Here is a 14,417-nt window from a genome sequence, read left to right as displayed (position 1 = left end):
TTATGATATCTAGTTATTTTTCAGTTTCCACAGAATACTCCCCCTTTACCCCAACTCTGGAAAAACTTGATATCTCTATGTACCATCCTGATTTGTCACAATTTGTCATAGTTCTTAAATTTTGTAGAAATATTTTAATAGCCTAAATCAGCACTACTGTGAGCATTAAGGCATTCTTGCTTGTTGTTCCCTACAGCCGTGAAGATTAGTGCCAATCATTGGACTTTTGCCTTGCTTTGAGACATAACTAAATATTTATATTCCATGACATTTGTTTAAAATGTTCTTAAATGTATGTTTTCCTGATTTTATCATAATGCATGTTAATCATAAAAAATCATAAAATATATGCAAATGTATAAATAGAAAATTAAAATCACCTGTTATTCTGGAAATTATGCCCACACTTGTTTCTTGTGCTTTGATATATCTTGATAACTAGACTAATGCTTTAGTAATGCTAATAATGGAATATTGCCTTTTCTTAGCGCCTGAGAATGACTCTCTATTTAATATCTAATCTTTGATTCCTAATTACCATTAAAATAATTCTCTAAATTTGCTTACCTATATCCCTGAGTATAAACTGATTTTAGATTCTCCATCTTCAGATTAAGTTTGTGATAGCTCTCTTAATTTTTACAGCTCTTCAATATTGCCATTCTAGATTTCCACAGCATTCTACTAATGTTGTTTATTAACTTATTATTCTTTCTTCTGGGTTGTATAAACCAGAATAAACAACAAATAGAGCCTGTCCTATTTCTTTGGTAGTGCTTCCATCTATTAGGTTCCTAGCAAGGGAGAGGAATTATCCATTGATTTGAACAGCAAATTGGAGTAGTTAAAGTATACACTAAGCATATTCTAAAGAATACAGCAATAGAAGGTATACGGAGTAACCGCTACCCCTAGGGCTGCTGCAGAGCACCCAAGTAAGAACATGTCTGGAAGAGGCATGACATCCAGGGCTGAGGTCTAGACCTCTTTATAGAGGGTCTTCTTGATGGTGGAGAAGTTACTGAAGTGCTACATCTTTAGATTCACTGGAAAGCTACCCATGGGGAAGTGTCACAGTTCAGGACTCATTGCGAACTCATCCCGTGAGATGCTGGGGGAAGCCATCCACGGGAAGGTACCACTGGGAGTGGAACTCACTGGGAAACTATTCTGTGGAATGGCAGGAGAAGCTATCCACAGGAATGTTTGGAAATTTGCTAAGAAAAATCATACAATAGAGTACCTACTCATGATGAAGTTTCCATCATGCCAGCTGGTGAGAGGTAAATGTTCTAATATCACAAGTAGACAATGAAGAGTGAATTTAGAGTAGAAAGAAAAAAGATTAATAAATGAGACACCATTCAAATGCTCGACTCTCAATCTGTTGGCTATTTCTTAAGATATGGAAAAGAAAACAGAATAATGAAAAGTACAAAGCTTAGAAAACATTAAACTATATTAGTTATTACTATATATCTAAAATTTATCAAATATTAATATTATTTATCAAATTTTAGCATGTACTGCATTATATTTGCTGTATTTCTACCTTTAGTTTATATATTTTCTTTTGTTTCCTTTCTTCTTTGCATGTTTTGATTTTCTATAAGTTTTTTAGTGTTTTTAAAATATAAAAGGAACAAATAAGTACATATTATTTACGTCCTTATGGGAATACAATAAGTACATATAGTAAATTATTTCAAATGAAATCTCAATATGTAATTTTCAAATTAATCTTTAATAGAAACTTCCTAAAATCTCAAAATAATGTAAAAATTAATTTGCCACATTTAATGTTGAAATATAGCTGTTATTCATGTTTTCAATTGAGACTTTTTATGCTTGTCTAAAAATTTATAATAAATATGAACAAATAAAAAGTTAAATTTTTTGTATATAAAAATCCCAACAATCCCACTACTGAGCATATGCCCAAAAGAATATAAATTTTTCTAACACAAAGACATATGTTCATTGCAGCATTATTCACAATAGCAAAAACATGGACTCAACCTAAATGCCTATCACCAGTAGACTTGATAAAGAAAATGTGGCACATATACACCATGGAATACTACGCAGCCATAAAAAAGAATGAGATTGTGTCCTTTGCAGGAACATTAATGAAACTGAAGGCTATTATCCTTAGCAAACTAACATAGGAACAGAAAACAAAATACTGCATATTCTTACTTATAAGTGAGAGCTAAATAATGAGGACACATGGACAGAAAGAAAAGAAAACAGACACTGGGGACTACTTGAGGGTAGAGATGGGGTAGGAGGGAGAGGTTCAGGAAAAAAAAAAAAAACTGTCAAGTACTATGCTTAATACCTGAGTAATGAAATAGTTCATAGACCAAACCCCTGAGTCACAAGTTTACCTATATCCCAAACCTATACATGTACCCCTGAACCTAAAATAAAAGTTAAAATATTAAAAAAGAAAAAATAAATTGGTTCATCAAAATACCACAAATCACCGTGAAAGAACTTACTCATGTAACTAAATACCACCTATTCCCCAAAGCCTATGGAAATAATTTTTAATGTAAAATTTTAAAAAAAATTTAAAGAATAGAAAATTAGTAGAAATGTTGGGAATATTGTGAAATATTAAATTTTAATTTCTTTATATATTTTCATAAAAAACAAAACAACTATTTAGGAAAACTGAATACCTGTAAACCCAATTCTGCTTCCAGTTAGTGTGTAAAAATAATAATAATAACAACAACATACTACTGTTTTTTCTATTCTAAGAATGATAGCAAGATACAGAAGATAAAATTATTTGGCTTTTTATCTTTCTGTTTGATTTTTGTTTTGCTTTAGCATAACTGAGCACAATAAGCAAAGACATTAAAAAAGCTACATCCTAGAAGATGCAGAAAGTTCTGAATCTTTCCTATAAGAGGAGAAGCCCATGACTGCTTTCAGGCAGGAAGAAAAGGAATTCTCTACAGATGGGTGAAGAAAAAACTAGCCACACTTTTAGCAATGCACGAAGCCTAGCATGAAGGATTAGCATTTGGAAGATCCTGGTAATATAAGTCTGCATTCACCCACCAACAATTTCCCACAGATGTTTATTGGATGAACAAAGGATAGTGCATTTAAGCCAGGGCGGGGAGGAAGGAGAGTCTAAATAAAGCCCTTTGTCCTGGTGTTTTTCAAGTACATGCATGGGACAGGTCAAGAGATAAGGAAAATCTCTCTGGGGTACATGGCACTGAATAAAATGTAACATACCTTTACAGGCTGGGGACTCATCAGTAGCGCTGAGAAAAATTCCTCTGAAGCCACTGAGCCTTCACCGAGAACACATAAATGATTCTCCAAAGCCTAGGGGAAGGGTGACAGAGTGAAGAGAGTCCTTCCGTGACAATAAATAAATAAAGCCCAGGAGAGGTCACGGGAGCAAAGTTAATTCCCCAGTAGAACAAACAAACAAACAAACAAAAACACAAAAACTGATGGGTAGCCTGCAGAGAAATGTGTCCTACCAGTATGAAAGTTGGTAGCTGATCTGTAAGTACAAAGAGATATGCAAAGTCGTACAAGTGCTGAGAATCAAAGCTCTACTGAAAATAACATTCTCATTGTGCCCTCAAAGTATTTGAAGCATGTGGTGAATTGGTTCTAACTAAATCTCTGTCAAAGCTCAGACCCAGCTCAAAAGCAGCTTATATTGACTCAGCCCCCTGGTACTAGCAATGTGTCAGGATAAGGGCCATGTCCTTTTCTGCCATATCCTTTTCTGGGATAGCCGATATTTTCTTCACTCTTGTTTTCTACACATTGTCTAGCATAATATCAAATTATGGTGCATGCAAAGAGGCAAGAATATATGGCCTCAATTTAAGATAAAAGAAACAGTTAATAGAAAGACAACCAGAGAGCCCTAGATATTGGAATAAATAGACAAAGACTTTAACATAACTAAGACATATATGTTAAAGGAACTAGTAAAACATTGAATGAAATGTTTAAATAGATTAGAAATTCCAGCAGAGATACTTTAGAAGTGATGAAAGAGGGATGGAGTTTTGTTTCTTTTGTAGGGCAATTATTTCCTGAAAACCTGACCTTTCTTTAACTTCTGGCAAAACACAAATCCATTACTGGAGGGCTCTGGAAAAGTTATCGAAGGCTGTAGACTTTGAAAAAAAAATTAGAAGACAGATTAGATGAAATGAATAATAGAGAGTGAGTTATTTATTTCTGTGGGTTTCCCATGCAGTAGTTATAATTGTGGTGATGGTAGAGTCAAGCTAAACTCCAATAGAATACGTATTTCTGGGTGGAAGATCTAGTGAAATTATCATACGATGAAGATAATACTGGAAAGGCAAAGCCATAAAGAGGGATACCACATTCTGTGTATGAAGACTGCTTATGTCTCTCACTGACTCCTGGGCCATGCATGGGTAGAGCAGACTGAAAGCATTCTTAAATGAAATATGTGCAACCACCAAAGCAAGCATGAAATTATCAGCACTCACTGGAAGAATAGTACAAAAATCCAGAGTCTGTGAAACATAACATTCACATTATCAATTCAAAATTATCCAACATGAAAAAAGGAAGACGTAAACCATTCTTCACTGAAAAAATAACAGGTAACAATCCCAAGGTAATCTAAATATTAGAATGATAATAAAATGATTTTAAAACAGTTAATATATCTGTGCTCAGTAAAGTTAAAGAACATATGTGTAATAAACCAAAAGATAAGCCATACCAGTAATGAAGTGGAATATTTTAAAATGTAAATTTTAAAAAAATATAATATCTGAAATAAAAAATCCACTAGATAAAACTAATAGAATGATGCAGATTATGCAATAGTCAGGGAAATCTATGATAGATTCAAATACATTATTTAACATAAAAAGAGGGAAGAAACATCTTAAATATGAATAGAACCTCAGGGATTGAGAAATAATTTTATCAAAAGGTACTTAAGTGGAACCACAGAACAAGAAGAAACGATATAAAAACTCAGAATTAATATTTGAAGAACTAATTACAAAACCAGAAATCTTCCCAAATGTGATGACAGACTGAAATGAACACGTTCAAGAAACTTAGTGAATCCAAGACAGCATAAACTCAAATATCACTTTAGCTCATCATATCAAACTATTGAAAGCCAAAAATGAAGAATGAATTTGATAGTACCCAGACAAAAAATGACCCATTACATACAAGGAAGCAGTGATTAAACTGAATGAAAACTTCTTATTAGATATGTCAAGGCCAAAAATTAATAGAGCGTATAAGGTGCCAAAGAAGTATAAAACTTATCACCTGCACAAGAATGCAAATAATCCACTATGATTTTCTGAGGTGTTTGGACTGGCATCTTGTCTACCTTACATACTAAGCTTCTGACTATAGTACATGTTATGAAGATAAACCTGCACATTAATTGGAGTCAGCTTTCCAACTTGTAATCTCTTATGTCCATATTCCTCACTTCTGGTTCCATGAGACTTACTACCTACTATTCATTCCTTTGTCATTTTAAATTAGCTGTTTATATGGATTTCTCATAAAAGAGTGACTTGTGTCAACGTACAGTTCTTCCTTCCTCAGACTTTTTTCTCCTTAATTCTTGGTTTCCTTAGTAGCTCTCTGATGTCTTCAATTATCAGTGAAACCACTTTTTAAAAAAGTGTTTTAACCATTCTTCTTGTTCTCAATGGCAGTATTTGAATGTTCAAAGTATTCCATTCTTCACAGAATTATTGTTATAAAATCATAAAGTTTTATTGAGTAAAATTTAAGAAGAACTAAATAAATGGAGATATACACCATAATCATAAATTGAAGAATTCAATATTACAAAGATTTCAGCTCTTCCTAAATTCATATTTAGATTTCTAAAATATGTGCAGAGGTCAAATAAGGTCAAAGGCCAAAACACTATTAAAGAAATAGGACAAGATGAAATATATCAACATATGACATAATATAAGCTATAGTTACTAAGGTAGTGTTATATTTGGAAGTAGATTGATGAAATGAAATATTAACTATAAACATCCTCTCACACAGTTATGGAAAACCCATATACAACAGAAGGCTTATTGCAAGATCAGTGAGAAAGAGTAGGCTGTTCAGTAAATACTATTGACAAAATTGAAAACTGATATGCAAATTATTGGTATTGAAATTAGACCATTAATTTGGTATTATGCAATTTGGTACTGCATTAGACCATACCTTAAAGGCAAGTCAAGGTAAATTAGTCTTAATATGAAAGTCAAAATTACTCACCTTTCAGAAGATGACATGGGATAATATATTAATAACCTCTGCCTAGGTATGTTTTCTTAAAAATAAGCACAAAAAGTTCCAGATGAAGATTTTTTTAAATAAATACGTACTGTACAGAGTGATGAAAGACAAGCTAAATGTAGAAGAAGATATTTAAGACACGTATAATTGACACAGGACTAGTATCCACAATTCTAGGAAGAAAGACAATAATGGAAAATTGGGCCAAATATATTAGTAAATATTTACAGAAAATGTTTGAATACTTAGTGAATATAGAAAAAGGTGATCATTCAATCTCATTAGGAATTCAGAAAATGCTAGTTAAGACTACATGTAGAATTTATTTTAGAATTATAAAAATTACATACAAACAGTGTCTAACATTACCAAGTATTAAGGAGCATAGAGTAATAGGAATATTTCAAAATTGATTCCAATTCCAGAAGAATTGCTTATTATTGTATAAAAATATGAAAATCTGCATTCTCTATGTCTAGGCAATTTTCTCATAGATATGACTCAGAAAAATATTTGCCCCTGTTCACCTGGATACATACACAATATTATTCAATTTAACATATTTTATAATAGAAGAAAAGAAAGTGCAAAATCCCTCAGCCATCAACATAGAATAGCTAAAATCAGTCACAGTATGGAGAATGCTATGCAACAAAAATGGCTAAGTTGTGATTAAATACCATGACATGGAGGAATCTTACCAACCAATCTGAGTGAAAACAGAAGGTTACAAAAGAAAACAAATGAATGATTATATTTATATTAAGATAAAATATAAATACAATTATAAGTATAAAATAATTATTACAAATAGCAAGATGGCAGTTACCTTTAGGGGCATGGGAGGAAGGCAAAGGGATACTAGCTATTTTATTTCTTGATATAGGTGTTTATCAAATGAGTTTACCTTTAAATAAGCCAAAATACATCAAGTTTTCAACATGTTCCTTCTATGAAAGTACTCCAAGAACTAGGAAAGGATTAAAGCTAAGGAGAACTTGATTGGTGATAGGTTCCTGAAATAGGGTTCTGTGGCTGCAACGTTTTCTATCTGATGAAATTTCTAGGCATGTTTTGCAAATCTTAGGATGGAAATGATCTATTAGCCATTTCCAGGCAGGATCCCAAAAAAGCAAAATCTCTATCAGCTTCTCATGTATAACATGGTAGAAAAACAAATAAACTATTGAGTAAAAATAGGCCTAGAATAGTCTTGAAGCATTTCTTCTGACCTTAACATGAGATAGGATCAGTAGTAAGTTTCTCATTACTCATTCATTTATTCACTCACTCATTAATTCATTCAAAGTATATTTCTTGAAGGCCTACTACCTATATTCTAGATGTATTACAGGAACTTGAGAAAATAGTAATGAATAAAATTACCTTCATGGAACTTAAATTGCAGTCTTTGAAATGGACAGCAAAAACAATAAGAATAAAATACACATGATATTAGTGAAAATTTCTAAGGAATATATAAAATATTGGGAGAAGAAGAACAAAAGCTTCAGATAGACCAACTATGGAAAGCCTTATTGAGAAAATGACTTTTAAATAAACACCTGAAAGACATTTGTGTGAGGATCACGGTAGGCAGAAGGAACAAAAGGACAGTAGAATGGCTGCCCTTATGGTGGAAGCATGAACTGGCAGGAGACTAGTGGGGTAAAGCAGAGTAAGAAGCAGAAAGTGGCAGAAGATTAGTCATATAGGTAAAGAGACCAGATTACAGGGCCTTGCAGGTCATTAAAAGCACTTGGGCTGTACTTAGGTGAGACAGGAATCTACTAGAGGGCTTTAAGGGGAAGATTGACATAATTTGGCTCATGTTTTAGATCACTGTGACTGACATGTGAAACAGACTGTATGAGAAATAGAAGTAATGGGAGAATGGCTAAGAGATTATCGCAATTATTTACGTGAGATGCTTCCTCCAAAAGAGCAGGGATATGACATAGAGAACAAGTGGAAATAAAGAGATCTTGGAATTGAAAATGAGGAAAGACATGGTAATAACCTCAATGAAATGAAGGTCAAAGACTGGATGGAAATCTGGGTCCACTTCTGGGTTAGCTTAGATGACAGCACTCAGGTCCCACTCCTGATACATTGACAAGTTTCCTAGACCTAAAACATGACCCTAGAGAAAGGGGTATGAAACCCACAACAAATGGAGATTAGGTTTCTAATTGGGACATTATGTAAGTTTGACATTTGTGATAGAAAAATTAAAGTTAATTTTCTTATAGACCTGAATTTGCAAATGGAGATTTATATGTAATATATGTATATTTTTGTGGTATTTGCCTAAAGACTCTAAAAAAGGTCAGAAGTATACCAACCAGGCTGGGCACAGTGGCTCATGCCTGTAATCCCAGCACTTTGGGAGGCCGAGGCAGACAGATCACCAGAGGTCGGGAGTTTGAGACCAGTCTGTCCAACATGGTGAAACCCTGTCTCTACTAAAAATACAAAATTAGCTGAGCTTGGTGGTGTGCACCTATAATCCCAGCTACTCGGGAGGCTGAGGCAGGAGAATCACTTGAACCCAGGAGGTGGAGGCTGCAGTGAGCCAAGATTGTACCACTGTACTCCAGTCTGGGGAACAAGAGAAAAACTTCGTCCAAAAAAAAGATGAAGAAGTATACCCACCAAACTGTCAATAACGGCTACCTGAGGAGTAGACAGTGATATAAGAGAGTTTTTATTTTTTACTATATTCTTATAAGGCTTATGTAAGAGTTTTCTGATTTAAAAATAAAAAAAAGAACAGTTTAAAAATTAACTGTAGTTTTCCAGGATGTGTTGTAATGATTCTATTGCTAGATTTGCCTTTCTAAAAATTAATATTCTACAACGAATATTATATACTCTGCTGATTTGAATACATTCCAAGTTACTGAGATATTTTTTCAACTAAATATGGTTCAAATTCTGCCCAGTTACATGTTTTTCTCATTAACTCTTATTGCCCTGATCATTCTTTTTCTATTATAATTGTCGATGACTGAAGTAAAGTAGCTATTAGGAGTTTCAACCCTCACCTTGTCAAATATTACTTTTTCTCCTGTCCCTGAAAAGTAGTGAGCCCACCTTGCCACTGAGTGCTTCGATTTCCTAATCGCTTGTAATCTGTGACATGCTTCCTTTTATATCATTTGCTGATGGTAACCCATTATAGCTTGGCTGTTTTATATGTCCCCTGAATGTCTTTACTAAATTTTTTTTTTCTCTGAGAATCATTTTTCTTAAAAAATCTCATTTGTCCTTTTAGACAATTGTCTTTTTTTCTATTGCCTTTTCAAATTCACTCCTTAAGTAGAGAGAAAATTTTTAAATAATAAAGATCAGATATTTTCCAAGAATAATTGTTTTTCTGCTTTGTTTCCTCAAGTATAAAATGTAGATATATGGTTTTCTTGAAGGGAGGGTTACTTTTATTTTGCATTGTCTTTCAAGTCACTGTGATATGATTATCTCCTTTTGAATCCCTCACGTTCTTGAGACTTAAAAATGAAGAGGAAATGCTCATAGGATGCTCAAAGGAACCATAGTTTTGTTGTAAATGAAAACAAAGATAAAACTATGAAAAATTCAAATTTTTGAGTTGCCTGTTAATCTGGTGTAAAATGTGTATTCCCATTCAAAATGTCCTCCCGGATTCTATCCTATTCTTTTGGAGGAAGATAAAGAAGGGAAAAGAAAAGTGATACTGGGAGAAGCTGGTAGATAAAGGGAATTCTATCACATAGCCACAATGAACAAAACTGAGTAGTGTCTGAGGAATTGGAAGAATTCAAACAATTTAAATAGATTAAAACATTAAGGGGATTGAAAACCTTCCTATGTAACTGGCAAATATACACTCTTATCCAGATAACATTTTCCGATTTTCTGTGTGTGTGTGTGTGTGTGTGTGTGTGTGTGTGTGTTTAATCTCTCTGCAGTTACTTTTTTTTATTTGGAGGCTTCTGAAAAAGCTGTGCTTTAACTTTAATGAATAATAACATTCAATAGTGAAAATACAAATATCATAGGGGGTCAAGTAAGGAGACGTTTTGTAGAATGAATATTTTTATTAGAGCTTCTAAAACTACATTTTATTTATTTAGTTTTCTCAGTGTTTAGAGTGTGACCTTCTAGTAAATAGACACATCTTTGTCAGTGTGGATGAGCAGGGAGAACAAGTGGTATGCTAGTCATGGCTCTTCAGATAAACAGAACCAATAGGGTGTGAGTGTGTGTGTGTGTATGTGTAATGATATTTATTATAAGAATTGGTTCATACAATTATGGAGGCTGAAAAGTCCCACGATTTGCCATCTATAAACTGGAGAACCAGGAAAGTCAGTGGTCTATTTCAGTCTGAGTCTTAAGACCTGAAACTCAGAAGAACTAATGGTGTAACTCTTGTGGTTCAAAGCTCTAAGAACCAAGATGTCCAGGGCAAAAGAAGGTGGTTGTCCCAGTTCAAGGAGACAGATAGATATATATAGAGAGACTTCTTCATTCCTCTGCCTGTTTGTCTGATCTGGCCCCGCAACGGCTTGGTTGATGCCCATCCACATTGGTGAGGGGGACTCTTGACTCAATCTACTGGTACAAATGCTAAGCTCTTCACGAAGTACCCTCACAGACATACTCTGAAATAATGTTTTGCCAGCACTCTGGGCATCCCTTACCAAATACAGTTAAATATCACAAGTGACACAGTTACACATGTGAGAACAGCAACAGCGTCCATGCTGGTGAAGAAGCTGTTGGCATAGGTTAGTAACATTGAATAGAAAACATGAACACCTACATGTGACCAAATGAAAACACTCATCCATGCTGACTTGTCTCGTATTAAATTCATCACCACAAACTTCAGGTGGGCCCATGATGCTCCTGGACCATTCCATTACAATTCTCTAAAAAAAAAAAGGGAAAGTCTCTGTCACTCTCCTAGGTGAATATTATTTACATCTTCTCCTCTCTCCTCAAACTCCCAGCAAAATTTCCTGTTCCTCATTCTCAGCTAAGGACTTCTTAGTTCCCTGACTGCTTAGAAACAACCAAGAAAGAAATTTCACATGCTCCCATTACCAAATATAACACCAACCTTCATCTGAATGCATATGATCTAAATTTCTGTCAGTTTCCCTGGTGATTTGTCTATGCTTGCATATAAGGCCACATTCTCCTTTGGGCACTAGAGCTTCTTTCCAATATTTAAGGACTTTACTTCTATATGTGTCCTCTCTCTCTTCTGAATCATCAGATATTCCCATTCTGATGAATCTTTCCAATTAGCACACATACACATATTATTTCCCATATTAAAATAACAAAAGAAAACAAAGCTCCTTAACCAAATATTCTGTTTCAGCTACTGCTCCACTCTACAGAAAATTCTTAAGATAATTGTTAACAGTAATGGTCAGTCCCCAATTTCTCTTCTTTCATTCTCTTTTGAACTTACTCCAAATCTGAGCTTTTAGCCCTGCAATTTCACTAAAAATATTCTTGTCAGGGTCAATGACTTCTACAATGGCAAACCTAATGGTCAAAACTCAGTCCTTTTATTGCATAAACTGTACTCATTTGACACAGCTACTTAATACTTTCTGGACTTGGCTTCCAGATTACAACTTTCTCTTGGGTTTCCTCTTACCTTATGTTACTCTTCAGTCTCTTTTTGCTGGTTCTCTTATACCTATCAAACCTTTAAACATTTTAGTTCCTTGCATCAAGAATCTATTCCTTTTAATAAATACTTACTTTTTTGGCAGTCTTGTGCATCCCCATGATGTGAAATATAATTATATTTTGAGAACTCCTGAATTTATATTTTAGCTAGGGTCTGTGATCAAAATTCTAGACTTTTATATTCAACTCCTTGTTGACATCGCCACATGGATATCTAATAGTCATTCTCAACTTAATTGTCTATTGATTAGTGTTTATTCTCTCCTCACTTATTTCAAACTGTTTCTCCACTAGTTTCTAGCACCTCATTAAATAGTAACTCCATTTCCCAGATGATTAAGACAAAATTCTTGGAGTTGTCTTTGCACCCTCCCTTTTCCTCAATTCTTTATCCAATCTGCTAGGCAATCTTGTCAACTACTTTAAAAATATAGTCTCAATATTACAATTTCTCACCATCTACTCTTACTAGTCTAGTAATAATAGTATTTATTAGGCACTTGTAGGTACTTGTCTCACTGTTTTATTACATGAGTTGTACTTAATTCTCATAACAAACCTATGAAGTATTTGCCCTTATTTTCATCACCATTTTATGGATGAGAAAATGGAGCCACAAAAAATTAAAGTATTTTACCAAAGTCACACAGATTGAGTGTGGAAGAGGCTTTATTTAAACCTTGAAAATTATGCCTCATAGATCTTGCTCATATATCTCCATTTGGGAAGGCATATCAAACTGGAAGTGTTCAAAACTGAACTCTTTATTCCTACCCCAAAACAAAGTAGCTTCTTCTACAGTAACTAGATTACTACAAGTAGCTCTATGGCAGCTTAGGCTAATGAATTTATCATTGACTTGTAATTTTTCTATTTATAATCACATAGCATTTTCTATATTGGGATAGCTTTTTAATAATAACAATGTGGGCCGGGCGCGGTGGCTCACGCCTGTAATCCCAGCACTTTGGGAGGCCGAGGCGGGCGGATCACAAGGTCAGGAGATCGAGACCACGGTGAAACCCCGTCTCTACTAAAAATACAGAAAATTAGCCGGGCGCGGTTGTGGGCGCCTGTAGTCCCAGCTACTCGGGAGGCTGAGGCAGGAGAATGGCGTGAACCCGGGAGGCGGAGCTTGCAGTGAGCCGAGATCGCGCCACTGCACTCCAGCCTGGGCGACAGAGCGAGACTCCGTCTCAAAAAAAAAAAAAATAAAAATAAAAATAATAATAATAATAATAATAATAATAATAACAATGTGTTGAGAAGAAAATTGTATTAGTAGTTTTACCTCTATTCTTGAAAGCAAAAACCTTTTGATTGCTACATGGGGAAAATATTGGTTTCTGGAGACCTTTTAGATGTGTAAATCCGTGGTGCAAATTCATAGATCTATAGATCATTTTCTTTATTAAATTTCCATAAAATGAGCTTTCCAATTATTGTCAGGCTAAAATAAAGCTTTGTCTCACCACTGACTCATGTCTGTGTTGTGTAATTCAGGTTTATATTTTTTCAGTAATGTATATTTTTTCTTACAAAATATAAGTGACTTAGGGAATATAGCTACATCTCTATCTATCTATCTATGTATCTATCTATCTATGGATCTCCAAAATTTAAATAATGTTATCCAGTCTGCATTATCACTTTGCTATTGGCTCTTTTCTCAAGTAGCACCTGTCACTTTCATGATCACAAAATTATTACAATCATCTCTAGCCTTATGTACTATTTTTCAGGATGAGGAAAAAGAAAAAATAAAATAAAAAGAAATATTACTTACTGTTTCTCCAAGGAAAGTCTAGAAATTAAGTCTCAGACTCTGATTGCTCTGTCTTGAATTTTGTGCCCATCTCTGAAACACTCACTGTGTCAAAGATATGCAACACTGCCTTCAATTGCTTGGATATATATACACTTAAAGTAAACTACATTGAAATTCATGGACTAAGAATGCATGGCTGTGGTCCCAAGGGAAACCATGTGTTTTTACCCGAAAGAGTAATGTAAGTAACAGACGCTCATACACTTACCTTTAGTACACTGCATATTGAACATTTATTTCTCAACTTGTAAGGAGCTCGCTAGAATTCTCATTCTACCCACATGCCTTAACTATCTCTTCATTTATTTATGGGAGTGACACATCTGATAATAGGTCAAAGATATGTAATATAAAGTTGAGGATGGAGAAGTGAGAGAATTCACGACATGAGTTCCTCAATATCACAGCCCTTGGTTAGTAAGGGAACTATGGCCATCATTTTTGCTAGTTACAGTTCTGTGTGAATTAAGAACATATAGTGAGGAACTAAATGTTTTTATAATGACATTTATACCACAAATTTAAGTAATGGAAGTTTAATCCTGAACCATATCCACCAATTGATTTTAATCATTGCTGGGTA

At 34.2% G+C, this 14,417-nt stretch overlaps 1 long non-coding RNA gene across 1 annotated transcript in view; it reads right to left on the bottom strand.

The window, feature by feature from the left end:
- LOC135970806 (uncharacterized) overlaps positions 1–11,228 on the bottom strand; it is a 118,317-nt gene extending 107,089 nt beyond the window's left edge. Inside the window, exon 1 of the long non-coding RNA XR_010586654.1 lies at positions 11,120–11,228. This is a non-coding gene — a long non-coding RNA (uncharacterized lncRNA). The remainder of the gene's footprint in view (positions 1–11,119) is intronic.
- Positions 11,229–14,417: the final 3,189 nt, after the last annotated feature.

The sequence above is a fragment of the Macaca fascicularis genome, chromosome 5 (genome assembly GCF_037993035.2).
Source record: "Macaca fascicularis isolate 582-1 chromosome 5, T2T-MFA8v1.1".
Lineage (NCBI taxonomy): Eukaryota > Metazoa > Chordata > Mammalia > Primates > Cercopithecidae > Macaca > Macaca fascicularis.
This window is presented reverse-complemented; position numbering and strand designations above follow the sequence as displayed.